We start from the raw sequence: 15,455 nt of genomic DNA on the forward strand, positions 1-15,455 counted from the left end.
GTCCTGGATAAAACAGGGAGTAAATAATTAGGTGTTTGGTACCAAAGCATAAGGGCCACACCGAAAGTAAATAATTAAACGTTTAAAAATAAGTATGAGTGTGATGGTGTGAATGTATGTATGAAAAAGCTTCAGCACGCTAGATGTATAAAATGATTGAACTGAGATCTTGTGCTACCAAATAAAAGGGTTCAGACAAAGCATTAAAAGTCCATGCAAGTGAGAAGAGCCCCAAGGAAGAGTTATTACATACATTTGCAAACGATCACAGGTTGTCTTAACATTGTTTTATACCTGTTCATTGACACAATTTTTGTAGAGACGTATTCATGCACAACAGAATACTGAAGAGTGATATCATGTATCAAAAAGAAGTATAAGTTACCGACACTGATGACAGTAGTATAACACAGCAGTGAACTGTCAGAATGTACCAGTAGATAGCAAACAGGGAGTATCTGGGTTAACACGAATAGATAGTCATGAAATGGTGTACTCAATCATTCTCTCGTGATTAAGGAAGGATTGCAGTAGCAGAGTAAAAATGAATGCTTCTTCCTGTCCAGAATATTTCCTGTAGATCAGTAGACACATCGTAGTAAACTACTCATTGGTGTAGCTAAACGTAGTTTTAGGCTTACTGCGATTTCATTTTATGAAGCGATCTTTCCTCAGTGTCTGGAACGATCGATAACCGCGTCAGGTACGATGCATGAATACAAAACTGATGCACCTTACGTGATAATATTGTATGCGAATGTTTTGTCAATACTAGAAAATGAGATTGAAATAATGACGATCTGTGTAATGTAAAAGCAAGATGAGACTATGATTACAGACCATTCGGAAATGAACATTCAAAACGGTAAAGCTCGAGAGTGAATTTTGATAAAAATTATAAAGTAAAAACTGAAAAATGGAACGAGTCGTATAATCACAAGAAATGTTCGTAATATTAACTGTCTTGTACACATAGCTTCTGTACACGGTTTATGTAAATTTTTGTACAATTTTATGTAAATAAATGTAACTGCCATATTAAAATGTATATGCACGCAGTAAGAAATACGAAAACCCGGGTGTCAATATGTTTTAAAATGTAAATTCTTAGGTTATCGTAACAATGACGAAATGTAAAAACTATCAATAAGACACACTGTAAGGCTGAATATGTTTTCCGGAACTGCATATGTGGACTAATAACTGTAAATGTGCTACGAACATTTTGTGAAGGTTTGAAACCCGTAATTCCGTTTGTTTCCGTAAAAAAAAAAACATGTGCCAGTGCTGGGTAGTAACGAACATTTATGTCCCCTATGGACTCGAGTATCGACAAGACATTCTACCACAGAGAGGGCAGGGAAACGAATGAAGGCATTCGAGACTTACCTGGCACCATTCAGTTGTCTTCGGCATGCTGATAGCGTGAGCCTGGTTCAATGACTGAAACATGTGGATTACGACGGGAACAAATGTCTGGGTCATAAACGATGAACCTGCTCGTCACAGCATCGATGGTTCCACTATGCACAAGCCTTAGCACACCGCGTTGGAGCAGTGGGATGAACGCTTTTATTGAGTTTGGGTAAATAATTGAAATCGTAGCACAGTCACGGACAGCGTTAACAATCTCATGTGAGCACGCACCATACATCACGTGATGTGCGCGTGCTGGACAATTCTGCAGTAGCAGCGGTTGGATTCCAATAACCAACTACAAATTCTGAATTCAAATGTGCCTGTTGACACAAACCTTAAAAATTTTGTAAAGAGAAGAATAGTAATAACTCATAGAGAGTTGGTGCGATAAAGACGTATGTACTTCCACTCTCCCAGTATCGTGTCAATTGAATCACAAGTTCCATTCTCCTACCTAGCTTCCTAATCTCCACATCCCGATTCGTCGAGAACTTACATTTTCAAATGGACTTTTTTAGGGGGGAAAAATTCAACACGAAGAGAGCCGACGAAGCCACATCGTCATTGTTGCACATCGCTGGGAAGACGAGGTAAATATCAAGCTGTACACCAAAACCCAAAGAAAGTAATCTTCAATCATTGGTCTGGAACTGCCACCACGTTTCTTAACCCGCACTCAACCGTACCTGCTGCGTGTGCGTTTATGGACTAAACAATTTCTGGTGCGGCTAAGCGTGCTTTAGCATAACTAAGGCAGCTCTGTACAATTCACATTAGCTATCTCCCTAACCACTATACACTGTTAGGTTTTCTAGCTCAGTGGCAGTTCCCTGTCGGAAGGAACACACACCACACATTCCTACAACTGATTCCTCTCGATGGTCAATGAATTCACCACCTTTAGTGTAAACGCATAACTACACCTCAACCTCCTGTGGGAATATCAATGGAGTGAGCTTGGAGGACATGGACGGGGACTATGGGTAGGAGAGGCTATGTTGGAATGTGGGTCAGCCAGGACGGGTGCCGAGATAGTTCACACAATGGCGGTAAACACGCTGTATGGGTTGCACAGTGGTTAACCATCTCCCTGGTAAGCAGGAGAGCCCAGGTTCGAATCCCCATGGACACATATTTTCGTTTATTGCCATTGATTCCGCATAAAGACCCGATGCAGCTAACATCAATAGCTCCCTTTCTTTCCTTTCTCCCCCTCCACTTTCAGTTTACATAATACATACGACAACCGCAATTCCACATCTTGGAAATGTCCGAAGATGTCTCAAGTTTCTTTTAGAGCTGACGAAGGTGGATTGACATCATTTTCTTTACGTGGCGGAAAAATATAAGCTTTGCAATAGGTTCGTCGCAAGATTTGCTTTTTAAAACAGTGTTGAAGGATTTACAGTCTCCATCTCCCAGAAGTTTCATTCATCAAACTCTTCACTCAGATTGTGAGCGATGAAAAATAGTCATAGCTGCCGTCTCCATACTATCACTTGACTCCTCATACTTCTTTGTTCACAAGAGCAATAGACACTCTTTTTTTTCTTCATTATAACCTACTAAGCTGCATCCTTCGCAATGTTTAGTGGGAACTTCTAAGTCCAACACTTTATGTATCAACACTTGTTGGAGTGACAAAGCCGGCCGGAGTGGTCGAGCGGTTCTAGACGCTACAGTCTGGAACAACGCGATCGCTACGGTCGCAGGTTCGAATCGTGCCTCGGGCATGGATGTGTGTGATGTCCTTAGGTTAGTTAGGTTTAAGTAGTTCTAAGTTCTAGGGGACTGATGACCTCAGAACTTAAGTCCCATAGTGCTCAGAGCCATTTTAACCATTTTTTGTAGTGACAAATCCTTTGTAGAAATGTGACCCTTTTGTGTCGTGACCCATCAAATACCACACTAATATCTATCTGTTACACCACTATTCTTACTGACTGCTTCTACAGTTGCAGTTTCCATGGATTCTTCTGCAACAGAGTCTATGCAGTTGCCAATAATTTCAGTACACCTCCCACAATGTGTGGGTGAGTTTTGTAGATTCTGGAGAGCATGATGTCGTCTCCCACCACTACCACGTTTCCCAATACACCTACGTCCATAAAATAACCTCACATTGGCTTCATGTAGTTCATTATCTGAGCATTTGGTAGAATTTAGAAATCATCTGTCAGCACCACAATTTGTGCACATAATTTTAAGTTTACAGACTTACCTATTTCTGGCAATCACATCTTTGGAAAGTACTATGTGTCCACCACATAATTTTCATCTACAGATTCTTTCAACACTGACGTTAAAATACTCAGATCTGTAACTGTATTTACTCTATTGCCTTCATGGGTATGTAATGTCTCTCCTACACAGTGAGACTGCAGTTTATTTAAGTGCACTGGGAGGAGTGTCAACAGTCTTCTCACCGCTACAACTATTATTTTGTACTATTTAAATTCTATCCACAACTGGTGTAGTTCTATAATATCTGTTCCCTTTGTTCTGGCGGCTCTTGTGGATACCATCTTGTTTAGTAGTCATTTTAAATAAGAGCAATAACACTCAAAAACTTCACTATAAACACATAAACTTACCAAATATCGAAATATTTGTTTTGTTTTCAAATATTTACAAGCATATGAGCAGAGAATATTTAATAATCAGTGAAACCAATCCGCAGTAAACAAATCCAAAGAGAACTTAAGTCACAGCCTTCTAGAGCATCTAGAGTCTGAAATTTGCATACAGATTTGAACGGATGTTAAGATCAATGTGGACAACATGATGTCTCAAGCAAGATTTTTTAAAAAGTACATATTTACATGGATTTTTACATGGATTTTTTACAAAAATTGTGCACCAATTTGTTCAGGAAAGTCCAAAGTTTATAAATTAGAAAGTCATCGATCACATAATAAAGTTTGAACTAAAACAGAAAAAATATGAAACTGAATGCATTCCTCCAACCTTGATCCATTAAGTGCTTTTCTTATTTTCATAATGGTTCATTTAAAAATGTCATATTTTCTATATATTTCGTCAGTGAATAATAACAGGAAAATGGTTTCTCAAAACATTTACATGTTTAAGGAAGAATGTGCCAAATTTTAAGACTTCAGACCTGTATTATAGCTAACTGGTATTGTTCTAAAAGTAAAATAAATCACTATTTAATGACTAATATACTGCAACTTTTTCTCTTATCCGAGTATAAATGAAGCTACTGTGTATATGGAGTGTATAATGTCTTAATGTGTCAGCATTGGAATTCTTTGGCCTTAGGAAAGTATTATCTGTGCTCACACTCTAACATATCCCTTTGTGAGATTTTGAAGCTTGTGCCTTGTGTTGTAATGTGAATTTGATTTATTATATTTCTCCCAGAATGTGTGCCCCTCCTAACTGTGAGTGTCCATGCAGTTGGCCATAATTAAGTTTATTATCCCTCCTCTATGTAAATTTCTTCCAACAATCAACAAACAAAAAGTTCAACTAAAAAAATCATCCTGTTGGTGTTCATAATTAATTCATTATGGACATATTTTATTATATTTTGAAAGTATACTAAGTGATATAGTGGCAGCACATGAATCTGCTGTTGTGCCCTGAAGGTCATGTTAATTACAAGAGATTTGGAGCAGAAAAGTGAAGTCACTTCTGCAATATTTTCTAGATAAAAAATTTAAAGAAAGTGTTGTATATATTTCAGCAATTAAAACAGAACCAGAAATGGTTTGCTGATAAGGTATTTTATGTACATCCAAACCAGTTTATCTGTGATGTAACATAATATTATCTAAATAATGCATACTTTATTATACTTTGCAATAGAGATTTAACTTAAGGAAAGTTTTGTTTTTTCTTTACATCAAAACTTTATAATTTTATGGGCAGAACAAAAGTTCAATTAATTCTAAAATAATTGTTTCAAATGCAATATAAGTTCTGCTTAGCGCATGGAAATCAAATCATAAAAACATGATGTTTAAATTAATTTATATTGTAGTGCCCTTCTTCTCTTATATAATTTGGTTGATTATGGAAGAAATTTTGCTTCAGCGTTCAGAGTTGCAGATCAATGGTTACAAAATTACTCTATAACTAAGTTCTTGTTCTAAAGTTATTGTTACTCTAAATGTAAATAGCATTCTTAAGTTACTTTTGTTTAATAAATGAGAATTCTTTATAATTGGACAGGACGTGAGAAAGATGATCAGCAGAGATGTAGAAAAGATGAATTAAGTTTATCCATCAACAAACCTTTAACATAATGCAGGTTGCATTTCAAAGACACAAGTGGACGTTAAATGTGTTCAGCTAACTAATAACACTACAGTGGATATTTCCTAGAAGAGTAGTACTCTCCATCTATATAAGTGGAGATAAGTATCATCTAATTATCACACTCATTCCATTTCCTCCTGTTTTTGAAGAATTATTGGAAACCACTATTTGACAAAAGATTGTCATCCTGTTATGATTTTCTAAGATATGGTATTGTAGATAAAAAAAATTATCTGGAAAACTACAAAGGTAGTGACAGATCTCTTACACTACTACCCATTTGGCAATCAGATTTAGTTTTTCTGCAATTTCAATAAATAACAGGAGGAAAATACCGCAATGGTTCCTTTGAAAGGACACAGATGATTTCCTTCTCACTTGTCCCTAATCTGAACTTGTTCTCCATCTCTAATGACCTCACTGGCGATGGGACATTAAAAACTAATCTTCCTTCCTTCCTTCTAGCACTAAGCATGTGTAAGAAAATATTGGAACTGGCACACTGGGAAAAGCTCAGCACTTGAATTGACAAAGCTTATTCAAAAATAATGAATAAGCAGCAATTAGACTTCATTATAGTTTGAAACTTAAGACATTTAAGACACTTTAGGTAATCAACATCAGGTATAAGAGAAATTATACATTCTTTCCTTCCTGCATATGTCCTGAATGTACATGAAGAAGCAAAATTCCTGATAGTTTGATGTTCAGTTCCAAAAGAAGAGACAACGGATTGTTGCACACCCCATTTTATTCCTGAGACACATCAGCATCTGTAGTTTGTGTGGACTCCGTTGAATGTAGTCCCTAATGGGGCAGATAAAATTTTGAATGTTTATCAGTTTGTTTTCTTTTGGATAGCGAAAGTACTTTGATCGCTCACGCGTTGAATGTAGTCCCTAATGGGGCAGATAAAATTTTGAATGTTTATCAGTTTGTTTTCTTTTGGATGGCGAAAGTACTTTGATGGCTCACGTCTAGTTACATTTACTTTCAGTGTTAAAAGTGAATGTTGACTAAATAATTACTTCATAATACTGGAGGATTTTTTCGATACTACTGTTGGGTATAAAATGCTATGACACATAAAAACAGCATCAGTTGGTAACCTTCTAATGGACAATTTTTTAATATTCTTGTGGAAGAGTCACGTCTCCTGAGATGTGGTGAGGTGGGTGTTGAAGAGTATTGTAACCACTGGAATGGAGTGGATTTGGCCGTTTTTTATGTCAGCCACATTGAGTCATTTCCCTGAATATAAATCATCCTTACTTTGTAGCCAACCAGCCAAGTGATTACAGAATATTCCACTATATAGTATGCTTCGTAGTACAGATTACCAAGCCCTGTACAGCTTTTTACAGTGGGTTTTGGGTGAGGTCTGCGACATATACAGACTAAATATTGTAAAGGTGTTCTGTCACAATGTTCTCATTAGTTTGAAAGTGGAAAATTAACGTTCATGATGATGACATAAGTGGCTGCCCATACACATCTACAGCTTCATTTACATCCACACTCTGCAAATCACTGAAACGCATTAAGATGGTACCTCCCACTGTACTGTGTAATGAATAAGACAGAAACCTAACGAAAACGATTCATGGAAACCTGTGCTTCATGATATCTCAGCTATTAGATAACTTTTCACAGATTTATTAGAGTGTTATGCTTGAGATCATGGCTAAACAACTATGATACCCCAATTTCTGTTCTCAGTGCGTTCTCCAGCTCCTTGGCCTGTCTTCAATTGTTAGAGGGAAAATTAACTTGTCCTGCACTGTAAACAGGCCAAACCGTTTTCTGCTACATTTCTGAGGTTGAATACCAATCTAATAATCATTGCTGAAAGATTAACTTGGAAGATAGCGTTTTTTACAACTTTTGTGGAGCCCATGGAAGGTCCATGGAAACAGAAATTACAGTATGAAACATAATGTCAGCACCTGGCAGACAAGTGACAATTTCAAGTGGATTGTGATATAGGTAGGCAAAATTTACCTAGAAATAATTTTTGTCACACAGAGTGGCCTTCTCTATCCTTAGCAACTACATCTGAAATATTCTGAATCTCTGATTTCTAGAGTTACAGATACATGTCAAAAATTTTGCAAGGTAGGAAGCAATGTTCATCAGAAAAGCTTCCTTTACACAGCACATGGAGAGACTCAAATGTTGTGTATTTTTAAGTAGCTCTGTTATGTAAATGTTGCAACAAACTTGTTTCTCTCTGGCAAGGTCTAAAATTCCCTATAGTACATTAATTATGCAATTTCTTACATAAATCTCTTAACAGGTAGACAGATGTTCTTGTACTCAAGTTGCAGTAAGTTATCCTGAGATTGGCATAGTTATTTACGGTAAGGGATTTAAGCAACTGATGATATTGCATTCCAACATACATTCTGGTTCTGAATAATGTGCAGCCTAGTTCAGTGTAATGTGTCCCAGTTATCAAGAGATAGCATTCTAGTTGTAGAAGAATATAAAGCTCATGAGTACATGTAGTCATCTCAGTTTTATATCATGGTGACCCCAAACATAAACAGAAAAGCAAAAAACTGTGGAACAAATAAATTCAAGGAAATGACACAGAGAGCTATAGTAAATATAATTGGAAATTTCGAGTAACAAACATTTATTGTTCTGCCTGTCTGAATATTTCTGACATATTCAAAGCACAACGTTCACTATATTTTCTAACAATTACAGGCCATCACTGTTTCACAATATTTTACATTAAGAATTTTCCGCAAAAACTCATTTTGGTAATAGAAGTAATAGACTTATTACTTTCAACATTGTTATAAATACATGTATATAAAATAACTATGGCTGGTTTTGTCTTTGCAGCTAAAACAGACTATCTCCAAACTTGGTTAGTGCTCAGGAAGAAAAATATTCATCATAAAATGCCTGTAGGAACAGCTGTGTGAGAAATGAATGATCTGGCAGCAGACAGTCAATGGAAAGCAATACGTACTCAATGGTGGAGTGTACTTATATCATTAGCAACTGGCATGGTTCTGGATTCATCACAAATCGTGACACAATAAAAGAATTTTTCTCTGCTATACTCCTCTTTCTTTAACAGTTTTAGTACATCAAGCACCATTACTCAGAGTTATGTCACCAATAAACTGGAACTTCATATTAATTCCACATTCCCTTATTAATATCTTCAGTCAATTTCCACATACAACAAGTATGAAAAGACAATGGTTTATCAATAAAGATATTAGCAGATGTGTCAGTACATGTTCTACATATGTTGTCATAAAATGATATGTATCATGAACACATTGGCGAGGCACTTTGGCAAATGAGTAACTCATGAATCTATAATTACTTATATAACAATGCAAAATCAGGATAACGTTAGTGAATGATTATGAGGTTAGAATAATTACAGCCGCCTCAATAAGTGTAATTCCTGGATACACACATGGGAGTATTAGAGCATGTGGCACTAAGGCTGTTGGCATTATTACAGTGCATTGCAGCAGCTTATGCAATTAAATATGGTTTGGAATGCAACACTAACTGTGACACAATGGAATGGTTTTTCTTTGTTGTACTCATCTCTATTCAACAAGAAAAATACATCATATACTGTTATACAAAGTTATGTCACCAACAATAGAGGAGAAAACCAAGAAAAATCCTTTGTCTCATGGTTAGATATGCTTTCAATCCACCCCAGTTATTGTTCATTTGAGTACACTCCACTGATCATTCGCCAGTGTGTATGTAATTGTTCGTTCTGATTGCGTAAACTGCAAGAATGCTTTGTGTCTGCTGTGATAACGCCAATCACTTTGGCGACTATGCGCACATCTGGGAATTACACTTTCTACAGTGGATGAAACCATTCTGTTATCAGTCACTGATGTCAGCCTGTTGCTTAATTGTTATGTACTACAGACTCATGAATCACTCGCTGAAATGTCTCACTGACGTGTTGACCATGCATATTGCTGGTGGTTTACTTGGTCTACACATGGCATCATAGAAAAATCTTGTGTTTGCCTTCTGTTATATAATGGTTTGGAAAAATGTAAAAATGAAATGTAACTGAGGAGAAAATATTCATCTCTGTTACAAAGTGAACATACAAATCAATTTTTTCTGTTTTTTTTTTTTTACCCTTCTCTTTCTTGTTCTGCTTATCCATTTGATCAATGTCCCTAAATACTAGTTTTATAACATAACTGCATTGTTGAATAGTACTACTTTTTTTAAGTATGTTGGTTGTTGTTGTTGTTGCTTTGGCTTTTGTCAGAAGACTGGTTTAATGAAGCTCTCCACAATAGTCGATTTTGTGAAAGGCTCTGAAAGCTACATCAATCTCAAACTGTTTAATGTAATCAAAAATTGACCTCTCTCTACAATTTTTACCCCTGACACTTCTGTCTATTACCGAATCAATGATTCCCTTAAGTCTTGGACCACATTCTGTGAACTTATCCCTTCTTTTTGTTTTTCTTTAAGTCGATACAGTACCTCCTCCTTATCTACTCGATCTGCCCACGTATTTGCAGCATTCTACTGAAGAACCAGCTTTCCAAAGGTTCTGTTCTCTTTTTGACTGACCTGTTTATCTATTCATGATTGACTTCCGTGCAAGGCTATACTCCAAGCATACAAGTTAAGAAAAGACTTCAAAACATTTAAATTCATGTTGAAAATTTCTCTTTTTCAGAAATAATTTTCATGCTAGTGCAGAGTGTGCTTTGTATCATCTCTATTTTGGCCCTGGTTACTATTTCTTTGTCCTAAATAAGAACTTTTAACTTTATTTAGTGGCTCATTTCCAAATCTAAGTTCTCTGCATCAATGAGTTAATTCAACTTAGTTCCATTACTCCAGTTTTGCTTTTGCTGATTTTCGTCTTGTACTCTCTTTACAAGACACTCTGCATTCCATTCCGCTAAAAATCCAAGTCATTTGCCTCCTCTGACTGAATCATGTAGTCATTTGCAAATACCATTTTAATTTCTTCTCCTTAAACTTTAATTCCCTTTTCAAATGTCTCATTGGTCTCCTTTACTACTTGTTTTATGTGCATATTGAATAGCATGGGGTACTGGCTGCCATCCTGCCTCAGTCGCATGTCCCTCACTGCCTCCCTGTGATATTTTTTGACTGTCAGAGCTGCAGTCTCGTTTCTGTACAAGTTGTAGCTCCATCTCACTCCCTGTACTTTATCCCTGCTGCCTTCTCAATTAGTGTATTTGAATCAATTTTTTCCAAAGTTTTCTTTAAATCTACAAAAGCTATAAACGGAAGTTTCCCTCTATCTCCTAAATAAATAATAAGTTTACTATCATCAGACGCATTCCGTCATGTCTTTGGAGCTCAAGCCATCTTCCTCAAGATTGGTTTCGACTGGTCTTCCTTTTTTCGTGTCAGCATTTTGCAATAATGACAGCACCTGTCAACTTCGATATCTGGATAATTACATTCTTCTTGTAGTGTAAATTTTTTGTCTCATATATCTTGCAAGTTACTGATATAATAGTTTTGTCCTGGTTGGCTCTCACAAATATCTAAATAATTCTGAAGGAGTGTCGAAGAGCATACATAGGAGCAGAAATAACCACAGATCACTGTGTGTTAACAGCAAATGTGGCAACAGCAAACATTAAAGTCAAATGGGTGAAAATAAAGTCAGATAAAAGTAATCACAAAAGCACTATAAAACGTACCTGCTCAAAGAAACATTAATCAGGAATTTATATGAGGATAGACTGAATAAATATAATTACAAAATAAAAGTGAGTGAATACTTGCGACAAGAATAGGAGAACATCAAGATTGTAATGAGAAAAGCCACCCAAAAAGGTGTACTATACAGAAGTTAAATGTCTGCAAAACAACAGAAATTAAAGGTGAAGACAAGAGACCTACAACAGAAATGAAGCAACTCTGTGGGAGAGTTGGACAGACTCAATTCGAAAGCCGAAAACGACATTCATGGAAGACCAAATGTGATATAAAATATTGAAACCCTTGACTAAGATAATATCAATGTCGAAATGATAAGTAATGTACAATAGTTACATTACTATAAGAAACTTTGGGCTAAAGATTATGAATCAAATGGAAACTTACAAGAACAAGTTGTAGTACCCAAAAATAATGAAGAAGTGTAGACAGAACTGAAATGTCAGAATTAGAGGAGATTCCACAAAAAATTGAGAAGAGGAAGACACCAGGCAACAACATCATAAACAACGAAATGATCAAGTATGCGTCTCATATTGTGAAATATAGGCTCCTTCTATTCATTACCAAATGCTAAACAAGAAAAAATTCAGAACATCAGGAAATTAGTCATTGCAACAGCTGTACTTACGAAAGGAACTAGCAAAGCTTGAGAATTATAGGCATAACATCATTTTCTAAGAGTAATCCAACAAATGTACCAACACTCCAGACATACGACTAATTCAAAGATGCAGTGTGTCTTCAGTACTTTTAGATATCTATGTTGATGATACGTTAAGACAATGGACAAAAGAAATAATTTTATACTCAGCACTAACCAACGAAATTATCCAATGACAACAATCTTTATTGATGACTGACTTCTTATAGCTGAAGTGAGAAACACAGTTCATTTATAAATTAAGTATTACTGAAAAAATTAGAACTTAACAATCTCTACCTAAAAACAAAAATTATAGAATTTAAGATCAGTAACCAGTCCCAAGCAAAACTGTAATAAATGGCCAGAAAACAGAGAGAGAATACGTTTAACTTGGTAAATATCATGTATGTTACAAATGAACGACATATAGAAAAATATTTAAGGTTTAAACTATACAGATGGCTCCATATACAGAACACAACAAAAAGATGAAGAAAGATGCCCTAACGATGTTCTACAACCTAATGGGAATACCATCTATACTATATGGCAATGACATGCGAAAAGTAAAATCTGGAAAGGATATGAGCTACGGAAATGATGTTTTAAAGAAGAGCAGATGTTATGATAAGGAATATATGATCAGACAAGAATTAGGACTTAAAAGCATGTATTGTGAGATCAAGTATTATACGAATAAATGGAGGGTGATCATGTCACAAGAATGGATGAAAATAAAATGTCCTCTAAACATGCATGTGTCTGATAGTAAGTAAGTGTTATGTTTGCATTGTGTTCACTGTTCCATTTAGTGCGCATAGTGCAGTTTGAAACCGACCTGTAAGGAAACTTGCTATTACTCACCTTCAGAAGAACACCTGCCATCAGAGTTCCTAAAATATTCCAATGAGGCAGGAAGGGGATCTCTATCTTAGAATAGACACGAACTACTTTCTCTAATTGTATTTATTCGAATCACTTTTGCACATGTTGGGTCATTACAATACACAAGAGCAATCTCACCTGTTCAAACAAAGGGAACCCGGTATTAAATTTCTCAAATAACATAAAATATAAAAGATCAATAATACTACAAAATTAAGAATAATTAATTATTTTATCTGAAAGAAAGACTCTCTGGTGGAAAACTATCCTAAGGCCGAGCTGAACATTGTTACTGGCTATAACAAATTTTATTCTTTCCCCACAAATGTTAAAGAGTACACAAAGGAAATACTTTAATTTCGGGAAATACTACAAGGAGGACAGGTCTTCCTACTTTGAACTTCGTATCACTGGCGTAAAAAATGGATTGTGACACGTCATTTACATTTAATAGCGTGCTGCATTCTTTACCTTGTGTTGCACAGCGTCGTCAGCTTGGCTGCTGTCAGATCCGTAAATCTATCAAAATCCTATACTGAGCCTGGCTGATTCTATATCAGAAAACTTGCCCTACGTTTTCGTGAAGCGAAAAAACGTTAACTTCACCCTAGTCTGCTTTTAATGACTAAGCACACGCGCAAGGCTGGCGCGCCACGTTTTACTCTGCTGTTGCTGTTCTTCCAATAATTAAACTATATTGACTCTCTTCGTTCTCCGCTCAGGATATTTACGAAAAGAATTCAGCCAGCTCTTGACTGAATTTTGGAGCCGCTGTCGTCAAGTCCGAGAGGGATGCACTCCTACGACACTCGACAATGTCTCAAGTGAAAGTGCCTGTCGCGCTGGGCAGTTGCGCATCTCTTCAGTCTACCTTCCCTTCCATCTACAGTAGGGTTGGACACTGGGTGGAAAAGCCAATGGCAATCGCTCTTTCATTTCTAGTAGCCATGGCTGCCCAAATAGAAAATGGTTCAAATGGTTCAAATGGCTCTGAGCACTATGGGACTTAACAGCTGTGGTCATCAGTCCCCTAGAACTTAGAACTACTTAAACCTATCTAACCTAAGGACATCACACACATCCATGCCCGAGGCAGGATTCGAACCTGCGACCGTAGCAGTCGCGATAGAAAATGGCTTAATAAGTATAGTGTCATATAATTGGCTGGCTTTCAAGTGAACAGCCGGGTCTGTTATCCTCCTTATTATCATCCACAAAAATGGTAAGTTATGTCCTCACGCACCACTCACGTGGTATACTGTTCTTCCCACAGTTGTATGCCGTGCCCGTCACCTGCACTTGACCCCTAGACTAGGTTGCGGCTCTACAGGCCGCTGTGTCACAGCGTGGCTAACTAAAATTGGCTTCCCCTCCAGTGATCCTTCCACCCCGTTACTACCTAACTTAAACATGCAAATTTACGTAAGGAAGTTATTCTCGTCACTCTCGATGCCACGTGTATTAAATCTCAAACAAATGAAGTGTACACACAAAAACCCGTCCCATGTTGCAAAACCAGTGTCTTGCAACACTATAAACGAAGCGTAAAACTGAGGCACCCAACATGTAAGGTGTACAAAACCCCGACAGCTTCTACCGTATCTTCCTTCGTCGTCGGCGTTGTCGTTGTTGCCGTGAGGCACCGTTATACCAAGTGGAAAGGCGCGTCGATCTTAGAGCATGAGATATGGTAACCTTATGTCATTGACAACACACAACGGTCACGGTAGCACTTGATTCCAGAATAGCTGCAGTAATTAGGATCTACGAGCTACCCCCGTTTGATCAGGTCCCCGAAACTTAACTCGTAACGGGATTCCTTGGAAGCAAATTGTCATAACTATCGTCTATAAAGGCTTCGTACAACGATAAGAAATGTTACAGTTTATGGAATAATAACAGATACGACCAAAGTGTCTTGTTTCTTCTGTTTTATTTGACGTAACTTTGTTCACAGTTTTATTTCTCATTCACCATTCATTCACACTCTGATGTGGAGTATATGCGAGTGCCTGAACCCTAACTCCCAAGTTCTATCGAAACCCTTTGATGAACATTTTTGGTTGCTCGACACCAACAGTCAACGATAATGATACAGTATTTTGTAACTGACTCTTCTAGCTTAGCCACCGCCTCCACTAATATTTGTTAGGCGTAAGACAGTTACACACTTTTCTCTCCAATCCGCAATTATTTATAGTTCGCGTAAAAGTTAACGTTTTCCTCCTTTTCATAAATTGGAGCCCGCTCTCCGCGAAATAATTAAAAAAAAAAAACGGTCTCAGTACCGCGTTCCTCGTGAGATGCGTATAGATTTATCCCGGAATTGACCGCCCTGTGAGTGTACTCAATTTAATGACCACACTTCGTTATCCGCGATTTCGTGTAACTAAATGTCCTTTTGTTACTCTGATTCTATACCGTAGTTATCTAAAACTCGCCCCTATATTTTTTCACTATGCACAATTAGCAATTCTTTACTTGTTTATTTCTA

The sequence above is a fragment of the Schistocerca gregaria genome, chromosome 8 (assembly GCF_023897955.1).
Source record: "Schistocerca gregaria isolate iqSchGreg1 chromosome 8, iqSchGreg1.2, whole genome shotgun sequence".
NCBI lineage: Eukaryota > Metazoa > Arthropoda > Insecta > Orthoptera > Acrididae > Schistocerca > Schistocerca gregaria.